Raw genomic sequence first — 21761 nt, 5'->3', positions numbered from 1 at the left:
ACACCACGTGGCTAGAGGCTCCTTCCCCTTACTCCTTTCTTGCTCACTTTCCACTCCAGCCAAACTGAACCAGTGCCTGTGTCTTTCACATGATTCTTTTACTCAGACATTTTCTTATCCAAATTGCCTTTCCTGGTACTTCGATCTTTTCAATTCCATCTTTAAATTTTAAGGTGAGATACTACTTTTTAAAATGAGACTTTTCTCTAAGATCCCTCATCCTTTACCCCACTGTCCCTCCAGTCAGAATTTTTTTATCCTCTCTCATACTCCCATAGTAATTTGTTTATATCTCTATGATAATGCTTAGCACAGACGGCCTTGTGACATTCAGTTTTACTTTTGCTTATTTCAGAATTGCTTTCAAATGACTAACAATAACAAAATGGTAATACTTGCCAAAACTCATTGAACAGTACACTTAAGATGGGTTTATTTTGTTGCATGCAGATTATACCTCAATAAATTTGATTTTAAAAGATAAGTACAGTAAAGGCAGAAGAAAAATAAACAGATGGGAAAATTGGGATGATGGGAAAATAAAATAAATTCAGGGGTAAAGTTAGTATAAACAAGCATGCTATCAATTTCCATGGGCTAAAATTTGCCTCTGAGCAAATTTCCTAGAAGCCAAAAGAAGTAGAGAATTTTGACCAGAGAAATAGAGATTTTCCTAGTTCTTAAACCTAAAAAAAAATCTCTTTCAGGAAACCCTATGAAGAGAATACTATGTGCTCTAAAGGATAGGTTTCTCAACAATAACCCTATGTTAAATCCAATAAGGATTTTTATAGGGCCATTTCTTATAACATCTTTAAGTTCAAGTTGCTGGCAGAACATCAAAGTACGATTAAGAAAACAGTTCCATAAGGAACTAAAATAGTGCAGCTCAAGAGCACAACTTTCTAATGGTTTGACTAGATTAGGAAATAAAATTTAAAATAGCTATAGAAATGAGTAGGCTGCTTATCCTTCAAGAAATTCTTTGAATCGATATGAATATATCTTTTACTAATATTTGAGAGTTCAAGGCTGTAGGATCTGTGGCCAGATCCTAGAGCGCAAGTAACTTCTGTTACCAATCAAGAACAGATCTTTGTTTTTGAAGATCTGTTGCTAGGTGCATACACATTTATAATTGTTATGTTGCTGAACTGACCCCTTTATCACTATGTCAGGTCTCTCTTTATCCCACATTACTCCTTGATCTGAAGTCTACTTTATGTGAAATTGATACAGTGACTCCAGCTCCCTTTTGGTTATGTTTGCATGTGTGTCTTTTTCTATCCTTTTACTTTTAACCTGTGCTTTTATATTAAAAGTAGGATTCTGGAAGATAGTATAGAATTTGGTCTTTTTAAAAAAATCCTGTCTGATAATATCTGCCTTTTTAACTGGTGTATTTAGACCATTCGTGTTTAATGTGGTTATTTATATGGTTGGACTAAAACTTACCATCTTGCTTCTTGATTTTTGTCTGTTCCAATTATTCTTTGCTTACATTTTCTTTTCTACCTTCTCTGTGTTTAATTAGAATTTTTTTTTATAATTCTACTCTTATCTCCTTTATTGATATATTATTTATATTAGTAATTGTCCTAGGGTTATAATACACATTTAAAAATAATCTGAGTCTATCTTAAAATAACATTATACCATTTCAAGTGAAATGTAAAGACCCTCATAACACTATATTCCCAACTCCTTCTTCCCATTCTTTGTGCCATTGTAGTTATATTATTTCACTTTAACCTATGCTGCAAACATATAATACCTTGCTACTCTTTTTGCCTTAAACAGTGAGGTATCTTTTAGGACAATTAAAAATAAGGAAAATTTTATTTTGCTTCTTCATTTCTTTATTTAGATTTAAATTTAAGAACTATGTTATATGTCTTCTGCTTGAAGATTTAACATTTCTTTTAGAGTAGGTCTGCTGATAGTGAATTTCCTAAGTTTTTTTGTTTGTCTAAGAAACTCTCTTTTTCTCCCTCACTTTTGAAAGCTATTTCTGCTGGGTTTATTTCTGCTGTTTATGCATTTTCTTTGTGTTTCAGTTTGATAATTTCTTTTGACCTATTTTCAGATTTACTGATTTGCTGATTCTTCCTTCAGCTATGTCAAGTCTACTGATTAGCTCATTGATAACATTCATTATCTCTGCTCCTACATTTTTGATTTTTTGTATTTTCATTAGTTCTTTCTCATATTTTTCAACCTTCTAGTGAAATTATTTATCTGATTTTCCATGTTGTTTGCTTTTTTCCATTAGAACCTTTAGCACAGTAATCATAGTTATTTTAAATTACTAATCTGATAGCTCCAACATCTGTATCATTTATGAATTTGGTTCTAATGATTGCTTTTCTCCTCAAGCTCTGTTTTTCTTTGTCTTTTTGTATGTCTTATAATTTTTCGTGGAAGGCCAGATGTATATAGTACAGTAGATAATGAGATGAGTGTAAATGTTTTTTAACACTTGGAGATGACCACTCCTTCCCTTTTAGACCGTTAGCGTTGGAAGTTCATGTTAATCTAGTTGAAGTTGGGCTGTGTTTGAAGTTTGCTGTTGCTGTGGTTACCCTTAGCACACCCAAATCTTCAAATTCTCTAACGATGACTTCTGTTTATGGTATAGACTAATTTACAGGGTTTTGTCAAAGTCTGGCCCTGCTGGACTTTTAATCTTTCTGCTTGGATTTGAGTCTCCATGTGCACTGCTGCTCAGAGAGCATCTGCCTTTTGCAGCGCTCCCAGCTGTTTGCTCGTGTTGTTTTTACTTGATACTTGCTAGTGTGGAGGAGAAGGCAATGGCACCCCACTCCAGTACTCTTGCCTGGAAAATCCCATGGATGGAGGAGCCTGGTAGGCTGCAGTCCATGGGGTCGCTTAAGAGTCGGACACGACTGGGCGACTTCACTTTCACTTTTCACTTTCATGCATTGGAGGAGGAAATGGCAACCCACTCCAGTGTTCTTGCCTGGAGAATCCCAGGAACGGTGGGGCCTGGTGGGCTGCCGTCTATGGGGTCGCACAGAGTCGGACACGACTGAAGCGACTTAGCAGCAGCAGCAGTGTGGAGAAGATAGGTGTGGGAGAGGCCGTTCTCTGATGTTCTGTCTCAGCTGTAGGCAGGCACTATCAATCTGGAACTCAGGATGTGGCTTTCTCAAGTGTTCTTAGCCTCCCTCCAAATGCAGGGTTGTAAACAGCATGCATTTCTGCCCCTTCATTCCAGGTAGAGCTTTTCTTCTTTTTTTCCCCCCTAATCTGTTACTTGAGCTTCGGTAAATTTCCACCACTGCTATCAGACTATTGTTCTATTGTCTTTCTTCGTGAATATTTTCTTCCTTAGAGAGCAGAAAGGAGATGGAATTTTAACACTGGTTACTGTTCTCTCCCAACTAGCACCAAGAGGGGAACTTTCTCCCTGATCTTTGCTGAAAACCTTTGATGGGGTTCCTGGAGGAAAAATTTGCAAAGAGAGCCTTATTTTTGACAGTCCACTGAACACAATCAGACTCTTCTTATGAAAGTTAAGGTTTCCAAACAGTTCTCAGCCTGAAGTTAGGACCACTGTACCCCAGCATGCAGGGGACTGATGGAGCCCCTGCAGACAGGGCCGTGATATTTCTTGGAAAATGTCTTCCGAGGTTTGTCTTCAGTCTACGCACCACACAGTCAAATGCACCTTCAACTTTATGAAGTTCATATGTTGGATCCCAGGTGTGGATTTCATGAAGCAGCAAAATTAAACAAAAATAGTTAGGAGAATCAACATCAGGTTCTCAGCCTTTTCTTTTTCAGACCAAATAGCACCCATTTGCTATCCCATTATTTCAATATGAAAGGATGTTTAATGTCCACTCCCTTCCCACAGAATGTACTCTTAGAGTAATGAATAGTCCTTTTATTTGGAATAAATTTAGCCATATTAAAAAACTCAATAAAGTCAGCTTAATTTTTTATCTTTATCATCATAGACCCTGGATGCTTAGTTATGGATCAGCACAAGCCCTCAGTCTAGCACTCAGGGGTTTGCTGTAGAATTTGGCTGCCTTGTCATGTAGTTCTGCCTTCTGTATTTCTGTTGTGATCTCCTGGAAAACAGAGTCAGGTCACATTCACGTTTGTTTTTCTAACTTGACCCTCAAATGTAGCCCACTTAATAGGTGTTCAGCTAATAATAATGATTAATATTAATTATTAAATTAATTATTAATACCACACTATATTATTGTACATATATATGTAGCTAATAAATGTTAGCTGAATTGAACTGACAATCTGGCATGTACCCCCCCCACCCCCAACTATTTAGGTCATCTTCCAGTATCTCCCTAACCCCACCTGGAAGGATAGGAATTTACTTTTATTTTCTTTCATTTCAGTAGCATTTAGTGAGTACCCACTTTGAGAAAGGAGTTTGTTTTTAGATGCTGTGGGAGATAAAAAGATAAATAAATCAAGAGATAAATAAGGCCTTCAGTGGTTTATAATTATTATGTACACAAGTATTTATAATATTAAGCAGAGTGTGATCAATGACCTAATTATGAGTATGGGGGGTGTGGGAATTGAGCAGAAAGTGTTCCTGTGGCCGTTTATTCAGAATACTCTGAATGGCTGCTTGATTCTGTTCTTAAGGTGGATGGAGGAGAATAAGCATGCGCTTTGCTCTCGATGGACAGTAGTAAAGAAATACTGCCAAGTCACGAAGAAAGAACAGAAGGCTGTGGAAAGAGCATGACGGTCCAGGAGCTCGGAGTGGGGAACAGCTGCTTCTTCCTGGGATGGAGGAGTGGCAGGTGGTCAGAGAAGTGATGAATGCTGCCCAGGGGGGAAATGGGAAGGTTTCTTAGAGAAAGTGGGATGAAAGAGTTGTCCTTGAGGCTGGGTAGAACTCGGATGTATAGGTGTGGGGGAGGGAACAGCCTGGACGAGGGCCTAGAGGGGGAATGTGCTGGTGTGTGGAGGGAAAGGGGCGGAGAAGACATGCCTGGAGAGCCTGTCAGAATTAGGTTGTTCTGGACTTCCCTGGTGGCGCAGTGGATAAAAAGCCACCTGCCATTGCAGGGGACAGGGGGTTCGATCCATGGTCCAGAAAGATTCCGCATGCTGGCGAGTAACTAAGCCCATGCTCCAGGACTGCTGAGCCCGTGCTCTAGAGCCCCTGAGCCCGAACTCCTGAAGCTGGCATCTAGAGCCTGTGCTCAGCAATAAGGGAAGCAACCTCCGTGAGAAGGATGCGCACCACAGCGAAGAGTAGCCCCCCACTCGCCAAAACTAGAGAAAGCCCGTGCAAATCCGTGAAGACCCAGCACAGCCAAAAATAGATAAATAAATTTAAAAAAATTTTTTGTTAAAGATTAGAAAAAAGAATTAGGTTGTGCTGGCACAGAGCAGGTACTTAATAAATAATTGTCAAATGATCGCATAGGTAAATGGCAGCATCAGACATGGGGTATTGTTTTGTTTATTTATTTTGGTAAGAAATGGTGAAGTTTTAAAAAGAAGCTGGTATAATTGTATTATGATGATAGCTCTGTGGAGAACAAGGTCAACCACAGGCAGGGACATGATCTAAGAAACCATGGTGATTGTCCTAAATGATGGACTGCGTGCCCTGCCCCCCACTTCCCATCATCCTGGAAAGCCTGCTTCTCTGCCTCTGTAAGAAGCCAGGCTCCAATGCTTCCCCTCTTTTGAAATATTTGTGGGTCAGTGAATGTCAACACTCAGGTTACATGCAGAGTGTGTTTAAACACACACTGGGAACATCAACACATATCCTATTCCTAAGGAGAGGAATAAGGTCTCCTAATTGCATTTGTGTGAAAGTTGACATGGCTCCCAGGAAGGATCTGGGGAGGTGACACATAGTGTGGCTGTCAGCCCTGAAGTTTGTCGAAGCCTCTAGAAGTCCTGGGCTTGGTGATTCTGGTCCTTGCTTCGCAGAGGAAAGATGGAAAACCATCTGATATTCCTCTCTTCGTACTCCTTGTCTGTTCCATATTGACATCAATAAACAATGAAATCACAGCATCCAGATTAAGTAAATCTATTTTCCTTGCATGTGGTACAACACAGTTTGAAAATAAAAAAATAAATCAAATGCTCTGGAAACAAAATGAATGCAAATTAAGCCCCAAAGAAATCTGTCAGCATCTGAACATTTTATTTTGCTTTCTTCTCCCCTTTAAATTAAACCAACACCATTTTCCAAAGCTCAAACATGAATCACAGCCCCTTCTGAAATGAATGATTCTGGCTGTGGCCTAGTTTAAGCAGATGATCCCCTACAAGTGTGGGGAGTGAGGCTCTCCTCCATGAGGTAGGAGTTTTGAGGATACAGCCTCGCAAGGGCAGAGAGCCAAGCGTGCAAGTGTCCGGGTGAGGATGTCTGGAGCCGGGATGTGGGGACAAAAACAGAATAGTGAGTCTATTTTTCCTTTTGATGAACCCATCATTGTATTTTTAAAATTTTGTTAAATCACCTTATTAAAATTCTTTTTTTAAATATTTTTTTAATGTGGACTGTTTTTAAAGTCTTTGTTGAATTTGTTACAATATTGCTTCTGTTTTATATTTTTTGGTTTTTTGATACTAAGGCGTGTGGGATCTTAGTTCCCCGGACAGGGATTGAACCTGCACTCTGCATTAGAGGGCAAAGTTTTAACCACTAGTTAAGTCCCTAAAATTCTTAAATGGTGTCATAGTATAAAATTCCGAGTGTGGCCTTAAGGTTAGAGAGAACTGGTTCAGACCCTCATCCCTATGTGAATGTCCTTGAGAGGAGTTAGTTAATATATTATTGACCAGGGGATTTTTGCAGAAACTAACACTTGTAGTGTTAATATGTCTCCAGTCAATAATGTGTTAGATTCTTTGAACTACAGTTTCCTTCTCTATAATTTGGGGATAGTAACATCCAACACCTGGAGTATTGCATCAGGATTATATGAAATAATACGTATAATGTACTTAGCAAAGGGGCACATGGTGAGCACTTAAGTTATTATTGATAAAGAGTAAAGTCCAGTTATCTCAAAGGAGAAGTCGGAAGTCTTAGAATAAGCACAGGCGTTTGTGGATACTTGTTCTCTCCATGGTGACTCTGGAATTTCATGGCTGTTCTAAAGCTTTTCCCCCAGGGGTTGCAGAAGAGGCCCAGAGGCTCAAGAGGGCCCAGTTAGACCTGAGAGACGGCTGCCCCACGACAGTCAGACCCTGTTACTGCTGTGCTCATTCTCTGACCACTGCGCTCCTGGAGGGAGGAGAGGGGAGAAGAATCTGGTGGTGGGTTAAGCCCACCTAGAGAGGTCATTTGCAATCCGGCCCCACAGATGGAACTGCAGGTGCCTGCCCCAGAGACAGTACTGATTTTTAAAGAGAGGCAGACATTTCATTTGGCAGTGTTTGAACTTTTCCTTTCAAGCGTTACTGGAAGTGACCATTTGAAGAGCATAGTGAGGTGAGCAGGGAAGCCATCTTGGCTGGAGGGGATGACCCAGGCTCCCCTCATCCGACCTAGAGCCCAGAGCCTCAGGAAGCATCCCAAGGCACTTTGGCCCAGTAGCTCTGTTTAGAGCCTGTCAGCTCCAGAGATGGGACATCTGGGCCTGGACTGGCTCCCTGGGGTTCCTCATGGAACCCAGAAAATGAAAGACATTTGTACTCCCTGGTTCACAAGGAGAATGAATCCACAGAGGGTCTCTCCCACCTCTGGAACCTCAGGGATTAAACTTTGATACTCACTTCTGCCCCATTTCCTAGGCTGAGCTGCTCAGATGGCATCAGGGCCAAATTTTTTTTGAAGTCATAGAGCAGGGGTCCCCAACCTCCAGGCCGCGTAGTGGTACCTCCTGTTCAGATCAGTGGCGGCATTAGATTAGAAATAAAATGTCAGATCAGCAGCAGCATTAACTTAGAAACAAAGTGCACAGTAAAGCTTGTGCCCTTGAATCATCCCGAAACCATCCCCCCTCCCGCCCCGACTCCAGGTCCATGAACAAACTGTCTCCCATGAAACTGGCCCCTGATGCCTAAAAGGCTGAGGACTGCTGTCACAGAGTGTCTTATCCTTATAACAACATCCCTTTAGACCCAGCTCTTCTGCTTGGTCACTTTCCAGGATCACACTTCGGGATTTTCATTTCCAAAATCTCCTTGGAAATTATCCAGCTGTTAAAGGATGGGGGCATTTTTACTGTTTTGTTGGCAGAAGCAAAACATAAGAGAAGAGGACAAGGGACCAAGCAATTCTGCAGTGAGTTACTGAATTTTAGTCTTACTAAAAAGTCTGTTTTGAGGCACAGGAAGAACCTGGCTTTCCATCTGCTGTTTCACACAGGTGGCGCCACACAGTGTTTCATTTTCTAAAGCTGAAGGCCGAGCTTTGTTCCCTGTCTCCTTTTCCCAGCTCCGTCTTGGAGCCTCGTCTTCACCCCCTCGCTTAGTCTCCTCCACCCCCGGTCCTCGCTGTTCCCTTCTCCTTGACTTTCTTCTGTGGCTTTCCCTAGTGTGGAGTTTATTTCTCTATCATCATTGTTTCCATTGCTGCCCTCTTTCTTTTCTGTGTCTCTGTGTTTCTGGTTTGCTAACTATCTCTCTCCTATTTTTTTTTCCACTAACCAATGCCTAGCACCCCAGTTCCTTGAGAAACATGCCTTTGTTTATGGAACCCCTTAGCTGTTTCATATGTTCTCCTGAAGCCGCCCCTTGTTTCTCCAAAGAAGCGGGCATAGCATGTGTAGCTCTTTTTTTTTTTTCTTTCTTCTTTTTTTTTTTTTTTTGGTTCTTTTTTAAAAACAACATATTTACTTATTTGGCTGTGTGGGGTCCTAATTGCAGCACGTGGATCTTCGTTGCGGTGCGTGGGCTCTCTAGCTGTGGCACACGGGCTCAGTAGAAGTGGTGCACGGGCCTAGTTGTTCCATGGTTGTGGGATCCCAGGTCCCCGATCAGGGATTGACCCTGCGTCCCCTGCATTGCAAGGCGGGCTCTCCAGCACTGGACCACCAGGAAGGTCCCCATGGCTCACTTTTTGTTTCTTTAATAGCATGGATCGTTGCAAAGAAGAGAGGGAATTTGGGGGGCACAGCAGCTCCCCCTTTCCTTGCCCTCCAGCTACAAGCAATCTCAGCAGAACTTAGATCACCCCAGAGTTTCAGACCTCTTAGACTAGTTAGCTTTGCTGTTTCAGGAAGTTTGTCTCCTGCCTCGGTGGCTGAAAGCCATTAATCAACCCTTTCTCCAAACTTTACTTTTTTTCTTGTGGAGGGCATGGGGGAATCCACCCTGAAATTTTTGTCCAGGCAGTTTGCCCTTCTTAAGTAAAAACGTGCTCTAGGGTCTGTGCTCAAGTGACATGTATTGTCTCACTCACCGATTCAGTAGGTGTTTCCTGCACACTCCTGTGTGTCTGGCATGCTGGGAGGCTCTGGGGAGCCAGTGGGGAGTACAGTGGGCTCTGCAGGAGCTGTCCAGCCTGCCTGCTGGCCAGGGAGATGGGAATTCAGGCAAGGATTTGGTCTTTACAGCATCAGTTATATTGTGAGCCCACCAGTCCCATTGTTCTAACTTTCCTGCCAATATTGGAGATGAAAGAGGCAGCACATTTTTTTCTGGGGATTTCATTTCGTTCCTCCTCCAGGATGAACAAGTACCAACCTTTCCTTCCCCTCAACCACACCTCTTCCTCTTGCTCACTCGTCTCTTCCCCGTGCCCTTGGTAACTCGACTGGCCAGACTCCAGCGCATTCATGGAGGGTTTTCCAGTTTTCTTTTCAAGGAAGGGTGAAGTGGCGAAGAAAGGGGGACAGAAGTTAGAATGACTGAGCTTCCTGTCTGTGTCAGATTCTGTGCCTGATGGTTTTCTAAATTCATTCCTTTTAACCCTTATTCTCAGTCTACCTATAAGGTAGATAATGTCATTCCCACATTAATGAAGAAGAAATGGAAATTCAGAAAAGGTCAGACAGGTTGTCCAAGAGCAGATATTTAGTACATCACAGAACTGTTTCTGGAAGCCAGATCTGTTTGAATCCAAAAGTCAGATTCTTGCCACTACAGCCTCTGTGTGTGTGTGTGTGTGTGTGTGTGTGTGTGTGTGTGTGCGTGCATGCACATGTGTGTGGTGGAATGGACTGGAAGAGGATAAATTGAATGGTAAGAATCATCCCAGTTTTTTTTTGTCCCATCTTGAGTCTTGAACCCGAAGAGTATCCTGCTGCTCTTCTGATCAGGGTACAGCAACGTGTCGGGACGATTGGGACATTAAGAAATGAGGTATCTGGCTGTCTCCCCAGAGGGACTTCTGTTCACTTTCACCTGGAGCTTAATGGGCTCCAGAGCCAGGCTGCCTGCTCTTCCATTTGCCAGCTGTTACCTTGGGCAAGTGACTTACACTGTCTGTGCTTTAGTTTCCTTTTCTGTAAAGGGGGTAATAATAAAAATACTGTCCTCATTTCTAGAGGTGTCAGAGTCATAGAAACAGAAGGTACAATGGTTTTTGCCAGGGAGTGGAGGAAGGAGGAGAGTGGGGAGTTGCTGTTTACTGGATATAGAGTTTCAGTTTGGGAAGATGAAAAAGTGCTGGAGATGGGTGGTGAGGATAGCTGCACAATGTGAATGTGTACTAAATCTCACTGAACTGAAAATGGTTACAATGATTAAGTTTTATGTTACCTATATTTTACCACAGTTTAAAAAAACAAAAGGGTACCTTCCTCAAAGGATCTGGGGGGAAATTGAATGAGCTGGTGCTTGTTTAGCACTTAGAACAGAGCCCATATAGTAAATGCTTCATAAACGGGAGCTCTTACATGCCCCAGCCCTGGCCTTTTCTGGGGAGGTCTGCAGAGCCGAGGGCAGAACCTTGCAAGCACATGCCTGTGACTTGGCTCCAGATTGCGGTGAGAAGGGGATCTCACACCCGGTGTCTGGAGCAGTTTGTGGTTCAGCTGCATCAGGACAGAGGCTGGTGACTTCACGTGTTAACGGAAGAGCCCTCACTGCCCAGGTCAAACACCAGGATTATAAATGGAACACCGCTTACTAAATTGCCCCATTTTACACAGACTCACGCCAGGAGCTGCGGGCTCTGACGCGAAGCTAAATTTGATGGTTAAGTTAGAACAAAAGAATTGCGAACCCAGGGACGAAAACATTCAATTAAATGGCATCAACACAGTATGTCTGAGAAGAGAATGGTGTTTTAATGTTTTCACTCGGCTTGCCCACAAATATTTATGGAGTGTTCATAGTGAAGGGAGAATGCAGAGCACTCAGAGCAGAGAACAGTAGAGTGGCGTGGCATGGAACAGAAGAGGGAAAGCAGACACACATCCTGGATGCCCCTGGGTCCTGCTGGATCTGGGGACGGGCATCCCTTCAGACTCCTCACCTGTGATTCTCCCCAGATATCCCAGTTTACTTCAGAACAGTTACGTTTTTGTGTGTGTGATGTACAGAGGCCTCTGGGAGTGCAAGAAGGAGCAGACAACCCGGTCCAGGGCAGGGAGCAGTCAGGAGACAAGGGCCACCTTGTTCCCCGAGTTCTGAGCCCTGCACAGACAGCTCTCTGGGGAGGGCCTTCAGCTCAGGGCCCTAAGATTTACCATTTATTCTAGTGCTTCCCAAGCTCTCTGTGGTGAAAGGCCAGGTTTATGTTTTGTGTTTAATTTCCAATCCATTGTGAGTGAATAGTTTTATAAAATAGGATAAAGGTTCATTAGTAAATGTATTTAATAAGTAAATAATAAATTAGGTGAAATAAGAAGGAAAGAGCACACAATACAAGGCCACTTGTAAAATTCGGATGTTCAGCAGACGTGAATGTACCCAGTTAAATTGCTGTGAAGGGACTTCTTTGGTGGTTCAGTGGCTAAGACTCTGCACTCCCAATGCAAGGGGCCCAGGTTTGATCCCTGGTCAGGGAATTAGATCCCACATGCCACAGCTAAGAATGAGCATGCCACAACTAAAAGACCTGGCACAGACAAATAAATAAATAAATAAATTTTAAAAGAGTGGTTAACTCTGTTGGGAGTGGGTCTCAGAATCTACTCAAAGGCACTGAGAAGTTCCTGGTGAATAACTAGACTTTGCGTGGATGACAGGAGGAGGCAGGATATTGTGACTAAAATTAACACACAAAAAGGCACAAAGGTCTTCATGCCTGTTAAGATGGCTATTATTTTTTTTAAAAAGCAACAGAAAATAACAAGTGTTGATGAGGATATAGAGAAATTGGAACGCTTTTTGGAATTGCACTGTCGCTGGGAGTGTAAAATGGTGCAGCCGCTACAGAAAATGGTATGATTCCTCAAAAATTAAACAGTGAATTACAGTTTGATCCAGCAATTCCACTTGTAGGTATATACCCAAAGGAGCTAAAGCAGGAACTCAAACAGATATTTGTACACCCATTTTTTTTTTAACAAGAACAAATACTAGACCCTTTTTACTAAGAGTATAAACAGCTACAATTTAAGAACATAAGAAAAATAACCGTGTGAGGAGCTTAATTTCCGGGGTTGTAAGTTCCTTCTAGGTGGTGGATCATAGGGATAGTGAGAGCTATAAAAGGAAAAGGAGTAAGGAATGGTACTCTATACACCCATGTTTAGAGAAGCATTTTCAAGACCAGAAAGGTGGAAGCAATCAACATGCCCATTAATGGACAAATTGTGGTATATACATACATACACTGGAATATTATTCAGCCTTAAGAAGACATTCAGACATATGCTATGACATGGATGAACACTGAAGACATGGTGAAATAAACCAGTCACAGAAGGACAGATGTTGTATGATTGCACTCTATATGAGATGCCAGGGGATCTCCCCCACCCAGGGATTGAACCCAGGTCTCCCACATTGCAGGCAGATCCTTTACTGTCTGAGCCATCAGAGAAGCCCATATATGAGGTGCCTAGAGTAGTCAAAACTATAGACAAATAGTAGATTGGTAGTTATCAGGGGCTGGGGCAGAAGGGAATGGGGAGTTCCTGTTTAATGGGGATGGAGTTTCAGCTGGGGAGGATGAAAACGTTCTGGAGATGAGCGGTGGTGATGGTTGCGTAATGATGTGAATGGTCTTAATGCCACTGAACTGTACACACTTAAAAATGGTCAAAATGGTAAATCTTATGTTATATATATTTTACCACAATGCTTTGAAAAATGCATGGAGTTACAAATGACACAGCATGTTCAGAGCATGGTGTTTTCTGCACTTCACTGGCTGGACCCTGAGCTGTAAGGAGGGAAGAGAGGAGAGGTGGGAGGTGAGATTCCTCTAGCCTGCCTCCCTCTCCAACTGCTCACTCCTTTTCCTCTCTGCCTGAGCTGCCAGGTTCTAGGAGAGTCATACCTCGTTGTAGCCACTTCACCTTCACCCACATCTGGACTCACGCAGGAATGGATGTGGTCCCTCCACCTTCCCCGAAGGTGGAAGGCTCGTAGTGGGCTCCATGGTGCTAAATCCCATGGACTTTTCAGTCTTCTCAACTCTACCGATCGCACGCTTCTCGTTGGAACGCCCCTCTCCAGAGATCTCTCTGCTGTCACTCTTCTGGTTTTCCTCCTACTTACTGTGGTTCATCTCCGTGTCCTCTGAACGCTTCTCTTTCTCCACTCATCTTTTCATGAAGATGTCCCCCGCAGGCTTCCATCTTGGGTTCTCTCCTCTTGCTGTCTCTCATTCCCTCCTGCGGTTGTTTACCTTTCAGTGACTCCCAAAGTGAGGTCTTTATTCCAGTTCTCTCATCTCAGCTCAGAATCCGGGAACGCATCTGACTCGAGTGTCTCTCCATCAGCTCACACCGCATGTATCAGTGGCACCCTCATCTATCCCTGCGCCCACATCAGTCTGTCCCCTCTCTCCCCTCTGACATCTCTTCTGTTACTCTCCATTCAGTTCTCTCTCCTGGTCATGTGTAGAGTACTTTTCCTTTCAATATTAATAATGATAATACTTTACAAGGCTACTATTTTGGGCCACAGCGTGCTCTTTGAAGGCATATCTTGGAGTCGCTAACATAGCACAGTGCTTAGCTAGCCTGTTGCATAGTAGTAAGATGAATGAATAATAACAATGATAAAATCTAATGCTTATATGGTGTTTAGTATGTGCCAAGCACTGTTCTAAGCACTGCTCATATAATAACTCACTTAATTCTAACAGCTATAATATAGCTACCATGATTCCATTTGCAGATGAAAAGCTGGGGTACAGAGAGGTTAAGTGACTTGCCCAAGGTCCCCAACTTTAGAAGCTCAGTACTGAATGAATAAATGAACGAAAACTTACATGGGAGAATAAATCAATGAGGCCAGAGGATGGGTTAGGGCATATAATGGTGCTGTGCGCCACGTGTGTGGTTGTTAGACTGGGAGGTATTTCTTGAGGATCTAAGAGGACACTAATTGTTTTGACAGTTGTACTTTGACCCAGGTGTAGTGATGCAGCAGAGAGAATAGGAATCTGATAGATGTGATCAAAAGAAATAAGAGGATGAAACATTCTCGGTGGAGAGGGAAAGGCTCGGCTGGCCCAAGGTGTTCTTTCAGCTGGAGACGTGAGTCAGGGGTGGCTTGTCTTCAGTCTGTGCCTGCTGAGTGCTATTGGCGTCCTGCCTCATCCAGCCCTTGCTACACAAACATCGTGACCAGCGTCCCCCAGGGAGCTGCTTCCTGGGATTTATATAGCACACTGTCCTGGACATCTTTCGGGGGCTGCTGGCCACCTGCCATTGTCCTTTATTTTAGAAAAAAACTGTTCTTGATGTCCACATCTTTTCTATCACATTAGAGCCTGGTTACTACACTTGGTTGAACGTTTCCTAATCTAGAAAAATGATGCTGCCTGGGCCCGATGGCTGTCTTCCTCAGTTCCTAGTCTTCCTGAGCTTCCTCTCTGTTTCCATCAGGCTCTGTGTCCCGGTTCTGTGGTTCTGACCAACCACCGAGGAAGAAAAGCAACGAACAGTGCCATTCTTTTTCCTTCGCTGCCCTCTATGTCCAAATAAACATTAAGACACCTCCATTTTTCCTGCTATTCATATTTTCTTCCTTTCTCACAGCTAAAAATAAACCCATGAATAGACTGCCCACTCTGATTCATAGGCTCTCAGAACCATCAGGAATTGTCAAAACCTGCTGGTTCAACCTCTTCATTTTAAATATGAGCAGAAGTAAATCTAGAGAACGCTGAGGACCCTGTACATGGGGTTACAGGAAATCCTCTGTCAGGTTCTGGGGGACGTTGAAAATGACATTGTCCTCTCCTTGCCTAAATTTCTCCCTGCAGCTTTTACTTAAACATAACAAAACAATACCGTAAATCGATTGTAATACTTTCCTGTGATTTCTCCTTATATTTTTCTATTTAGAGGAATAATGTTTAAAATCTATTTTGTTTTGTTTCTTCTCTGCTGGTTCCCTTCTCCAAAGTATGCTTCGACACAGAAAAATGAAAAAAATGTATACGCTTTTTGTCTTCCCTTCTAATGGGTCTATGTAAGTGAAGGGGTTCCCCAAAGGACATCTAAACAAAGATGAAACTTTAGAGTCTACTATTCTTGCAAACTCTACTCCCTATGCTGTGGTGATAAAAATCACTTTGTGGCAATCATTGAGACATGAGGTTATTTGTAAATATCTGTTTATACATCCATTTTATCCAACACATTGTGAGCCTTTGAAGGCACAGACTATGTCATATTCCTTTCCCAGGACACAGCACAATGTCTTACCCAAAATACACGCTCAATCAATGATTACAGGGTTAATAACAGAGTTCACTTATCAGCCTGACCACTCCTTCAGGGCTTATACTCCCCTAATAGAGAAGACTACTTGGAGGAAATGGCCTTTGAGCTGAGCTATAATGGGAAGAAAAACAGCACATGATAGCAAGAGGAAGAAGGTTGCTTTTACGCACATGGAACAAGCCAGACAAAGGCTTGGTGCGCGAGACTAAAATTACTAGGTTGCCTATCAGGAAATTAAACAGTCTATCCATTCATTAGAGAAAGAACAAATGACAGGCCTTGTGCATTACCAGACTGTTAATAAGCAAGAGCCAGACTTGCTCTTATGAAAAGGCAGACTCTGAATGTCATGTTACCCAAAGCTCTCAAGCCACCCGTTCTTAAACTCTTACTATTCAAAACTAGGACGATTTTACAGAATACTGGTGCTGACAGAAGGGGTTACAATTCCTCTTTGATAACTGTCTCTGTCTTATTTTTTGGGTTACTGAGATGGCTTATATTTGTTCAGATTATCTCATGCAGAGGTCAGCAAGGCCATGACACCCCTCACCCCAAAGTGGAGACATTGTTGTGTGTGTTGAAAACACATAGAAAACTCATAGAAAACTCACTGACCTTTTCCAGCTGGAGGCCGTGCCTTTTAGACTTCAGTCCACTCCACTGGCCATGTTGAATTTGGTCCAGTTCAGTTCATTGCAGTTCAGTCGCTCAGTCGTGCCTGACTCCTTGAGACACCATGGACTGCAGCATGCCAGGCTTCCCTTGTCCATCACCAACTCCCGGAGCTTACTCAAACTCCGTCAGGGTCAAATAGTATCTTCCTAAGGGAAAACATGTCCAAGATGCGGGTGGAGTGATCAAAGGGTCTAACAAATTTTTGAGTGTCGATTGGGTTCCCCAATCTGTGCTTGATGCTTCTACATCTCATTTGCTCCTCAAAACAGTCTTGGGAGAGAAGTGTGGACCCCCTTCTTATGGATAATTAAGCTAAGGTTGAAAGAAATGAATGGAGTAGGAAATGGCAAGCTACTCAAGTATTCTTGCCTGGGGAATTCCATGGATGGGTTACAGTCCATGGAGTTGCAAAGAGTCAGACAGGACTGAGCAACTAACACGTCAAAGAAATGAACTAATCTTGCTTGAGGTCACGTATGTAAATGATGGAGTCAGAATCAAGTATAGGTTAGACACAGGTAAACCTGTGATCCTTGCTTACATGCAACAGCTGTTACAAAAATACCTGAGGCCAACAGATAACCCACATTTTAAAATGTTTGAATAGCATTTTTCCAAAGATATGCAAATGGCCATTTAGCCCATGAAATATGCTCAACATCACTAGTTGTTTGGAAAATGCAAGTCAAAACCACAGTGAGATCCCATTTCACACCCACTAGAATGGCTAAAATAAAAGACGCTTGCTCCTTGGAGGAAAAACTAGACAAACCTAGACAGCATATTATAAAGCAGAGACGTTACTTTGTCGATAAAGGTCCATCTAGTCAAAGGTATGGTTTTTCCAGTAGTCATGTATGGATGTGACAGTTGGACCATAAAGAAAGCTGAGCGCCAAAGAATTGATGCTTTGAACTGTGTGTTGGAGAAGACTCTTGAGAGTCCCTTGGACTGCAAGGAGATCAAACCAGTTAATTCTAAAGGAAATCAGTCCTGAATATTCATTGGAAGGACTGATGGTGAAACTGAAGCTCCAATACTTTGGCCACCTAATGCAAAGAACTGACTCATTAGAAAAGACCCTAATGCTGGGAAAAATTGAAGACAGGAAGAGAAGGGGACGGCAGAGGATGAGATGGTTGGATGGCATCACAGACTCAATGGACATGAGTTTGAGCAAGCTTGGGGAGTTGGTGATGGACAGGGAAGCCTGACATGCTACAGTCCATGGGGTCGCAAAGAGTTGGACATGACTGAGCAACTGAACTGAACTGATAAATGTATAAATGCATTATGCTATATAATGGAATGTTATTCAGGGTCATTTTAATAATAAAAGAAATGACGTACTACTATATGCTGCATCATAAAGGAACCTCAAAAACGTTATGCTAAGTGAAAGAAGCCAGTCACAAAAGGCCACATATTGTATGATTCCATTCATATGAAGTGTCCAGAATGGGCAGATCCACAGAGACAGAAAGTAGGTGAATGGCTGCCAGGCATTAGCGGGCAGGAGGAATGGAGCGTGGCTGCTTAGGAGTATGGAATTTTTTTTCCAGTGATGAAAAGCTTCTAGAATTAGTGGTGATGGGTGCCCTGGCGTGCTGCGATTCATGGGGTCGCAAAGAGTCGGACACGACTGAGCGACTGATCTGATCTGATCTGATGGGTGCCCAACTTTGTTAATACACTAAACCCCCTGATTTGTACACTTTATTTTTTTTTAATTTTATTTTTTTTTATTTTCATTTTTATTTATTTTTTATTTATTTTATTTTTTTTAATTTAATTTTATTTTTAAACTTTACAATATTAGTTTTACCAAACATCAAAATGAATCCGCCACAGGCATACCCGTGCTCCCCATCCTGAACCCTCCTCCCTCCTCCCTCCCCATACCCTCCCTCTGGGTCGTCCCAGTGCACCAGCCCCAAGCATCCAGTATCGTGCATCAAACCTGGACTGGCAACTCATTTCATACATGATATTATACATGTTTCAATGCCATTCTCCCAAATCTCCCCACCCTCTCCCTCTCCCTCTCCCACAGAGTCCGTAAGACTGATCTATACATCAGTGTCTCTTTTGCTGTCTCGTACACAGGGTTATTGTACACTTTAAAATTAAGAGTGAATTTCATGGTAAGCAAGTTACATCTCAATAAAGTTGTGGTAAAAATATATATCTGAGGCCAGATTGGCTTAAGCAAGTGTCAGATACCATACTTAGGAAAAACCCTAACTCACTGGGTACATGCTGCCAAGATTTAGGATTTAACAATAAAATTACCGATAGGACACTTGCTGGGAGTGTCCATATGTGACGTGCTTGCGAGTGAAATTCTTGATAAATAGCCAAAAAAGAAAGAATGGTCACAAATGTAGAAAACAAAATTCTGGTTGCCAGGGAGTAGGGAGGGGAGGATAAACTGGGAGAGTGGGATTGATCTGTACACACTACTAGATATAAAACAGGTAACTAATAAAGACCTACTGGATAGCACAGGGAACTCTGCTCAATACTCCTTAATGGCCTATATGGGAAAAGAATCTAAAAAAAGAAAAAAAGAGTGGATATATGCATATGTATAGCTGATTCACTCTGCTGCTGCTGCTGCTGCTGCTGCTGCTGCGTCGCTTCAGTCGTGCCCGACTCTGTGCGACCCCATAGACAGCAGCCCACCAGGCTCCCCCGTCCCTGGGATTCTCCAGGCAAGAACACTGGAGTGGGTTGCCATTTCCTTCTCCAATGCAGAAAAGTGAAAATGAAGTCACTCAGTCGTGTCCGACCCTCAGCGGCCCCATGGACTGCAGCCCACCAGGCTCCTCCATCCATGGGATTTTCCAGGCAAGAGTACTAGAGTGGGTTGCCATTGCCTTCTCCTATTCACTTTGCTATACACCGGAAACTAACACAACACTGTAAATCAACTATACTCCAGGAAAAATAAAAAAAATAGTAGACAATAACTGTAACAAAAAGAATGTCTCTTTTGGCTCTGGTATGAGATTATGAGATACATCACTCAATACAAATAATCTTAATATCTCTCACAGAGATTAAGGTGCAAGGAGTGTAGTGTCAATAGGAGACAATAGCCTATTATTTATAATATCAACACGATAGTATAATAAAAGTAAACCCAGTGAGAGGATCCACTATTGCACTTTCATTTGAGCAAATATTCATTAAGAAATATTTATCAAGCGACTTTCTGACAGTCCAGTAATTAAGACTTTGTTTTCCAATGAAGGGGCATGGGTTCAATCCGTGGTCCAAGAACTTAAATACCACACGCCTAGACGCCAAAAAACAAAACATAAAGCTAAAGCAATATTGTAACAAATTCAATAAAGACTTTTAAAAAAATGGTCCACATCAAAAAAAATTTATTGAACAGCTAGAATGTAGAGTGTACAACCTCCCAGGTGGCGCTAGTGGTAAAGAACCCGCCTGCCAATGCAGAAGACATAAAAGATGAGGGTTTGGTCCCTGGGTTGGGAAGATACCCTGGAGAAGGAAATGACAACCCACTCCAGTATTCTTGCCAGGAGAATCCCATGGACAGAGAAACGTTGTGGGTCCCAGTCCCTGGGGTCGCACAGAGCTGGACACAACTGAGCACACGACAAGAGAGTGTACTGGGTATTTTGTTAATGGTGTTAGCATTTCTTACCTTTCTTCCCTCACAGACAAGTCTCCCTGTTTTACAAATGAGAAAACTGATGCACGTAGAGGTTAAAAGATCTGCCCAGAGTCACAGAGCTAGTGAGTGGTAGAGACAGATGTACCAAGATTTGTCTGACTGCAAAGCTAAGGGTTGGATTCAAGAGTCAAGACCAAGCAGTGGCTGCCTAAGCTTGGACATCACAAGGATGGGGACGATACATGCAGTGGTGGAGTGAGTTCTGTCCAGCCCAGATCCTGGATTCACATGCCTGAGTTTGAATCTTGCCTCTGCCAGCCTGGGGGGATGTCATGCAGGCTGAATAAGCTGTGCATGCAAAAATGCTTCCCACAGCGCAGGGCACAGAGTGAACTCGCAACGTGCAGAGCGTATTTTATTATTATTGCCTCTTCTGCACTCGTGCAGGTGGTCATGGCTCTGAGGTTAGGGACTGTCACCAAAAGGGCAGAAAATCTTCTCCAAGATTTACAGTGGATGTGGTGATTATCTCTGGAGAGTGGGTTGGGCAAAGAAAGAGGAAGGATGTTTTCACTCTCCGTTATTTTTATGTTTGAATTCTTTACAATTATGCATTACTTTAAAAAAAATAAAAGAAAACACAGCAAATAAAAATGCTTCCCCCCAAGAAAAGAGCACTTGTACTTGGGGAAAAAAACACAGATCAAAACCTGGGGCACCTGTGTTTATTTGAATTCTCCAGAAACCCGAAGTCAGTCTTCTATATGCAACCCACAAACCGGAGTCTTTGCAGTGAGGGGCAGGCACAGCACCAGTTTTACAGACTCACTCACCTTGCTCCTTCAGCCTGTTTTTCATTAGGGGCAAATTTGCTGGTAATTTGATCTTGATAGATGACCTGGCAAGCTTTTTTAGACCTCAGCTCTGCCGAGGGCACTGCTCAAATTCCTGCCTGCTGGGTATCCTTAGATCGGTGATATTTACCGGAGTCTACAAGCAGGTCTTTCCTCTAGGAGATTCAACGGTGATGGGGAGACTTGTGGATATAGGAGTCTGAGAATTTTGATAACGGGTGGAACCTGGGGCTGAGGAAAGAAAGGAAGAAGTGAGCAGCCAGCTTTCTTCAGATGGGAAAAGACAAGGTGTCTCCACCACCTCACCCTGGGCTGGGGTGCGGCGGGGATCTGCCTGTCCCAGTTTTCCCCATCAACTCTTACAAGGTTCTTTGCCTTAGCTGAGATTTGGCTTTCTCATCTCTGAAATGGGTTTCATATTTCCCCTGTTGCACGGATTTGGTGAGATCTAGAGATCAGATTGCCAACATCCGCTGGATCATGGAAAAAGCAAGAGAGTTCCAGAAAAACATCTATTTCTGCTTTATTGACTATGCCAAAGCCTTTGACTGTGTGGATCACAATAAACTGTGGAAAATTCTGAAAGAGCCAATACCAGACAACCTGATCTGCCTCTTAAGAAACCTGTATGTAGGTCAGGAAGCAACAGTTAGAACTGGACATGGAACAACAGACTGGTTCCAAATAGGAAAAGGAGTACATCAAAGTTGTATATTGTCACCCTGCTTATTTAACTTCTATGCAGAGTACATCATGAGAAACACTGGGCTGGAAGAAGCACAAGCTGGAATCAAGATT

At 42.7% G+C, this 21761-nt stretch overlaps 1 protein-coding gene and 1 long non-coding RNA gene across 8 annotated transcripts in view; both read left to right on the top strand.

Moving 5' to 3' along the window:
- NMNAT2 (nicotinamide nucleotide adenylyltransferase 2) overlaps positions 1–21761 on the top strand; it is a 217688-nt gene that overhangs the window by 86102 nt on the left and 109825 nt on the right. The window lies entirely within an intron of this gene.
- On the top strand, positions 8200–15055 carry LOC133228085 (uncharacterized). Its single transcript, XR_009730053.1, has 2 exons — positions 8200–8269; positions 14940–15055. It is a non-coding gene; the product is annotated as an uncharacterized LOC133228085 (long non-coding RNA).

Source organism: Bos javanicus, chromosome 16 (assembly GCF_032452875.1).
Source record: "Bos javanicus breed banteng chromosome 16, ARS-OSU_banteng_1.0, whole genome shotgun sequence".
NCBI lineage: Eukaryota > Metazoa > Chordata > Mammalia > Artiodactyla > Bovidae > Bos > Bos javanicus.
The sequence above is the reverse complement of the archived record's forward strand: the minus strand, read 5'-3'. Positions and strand labels throughout refer to the sequence as shown.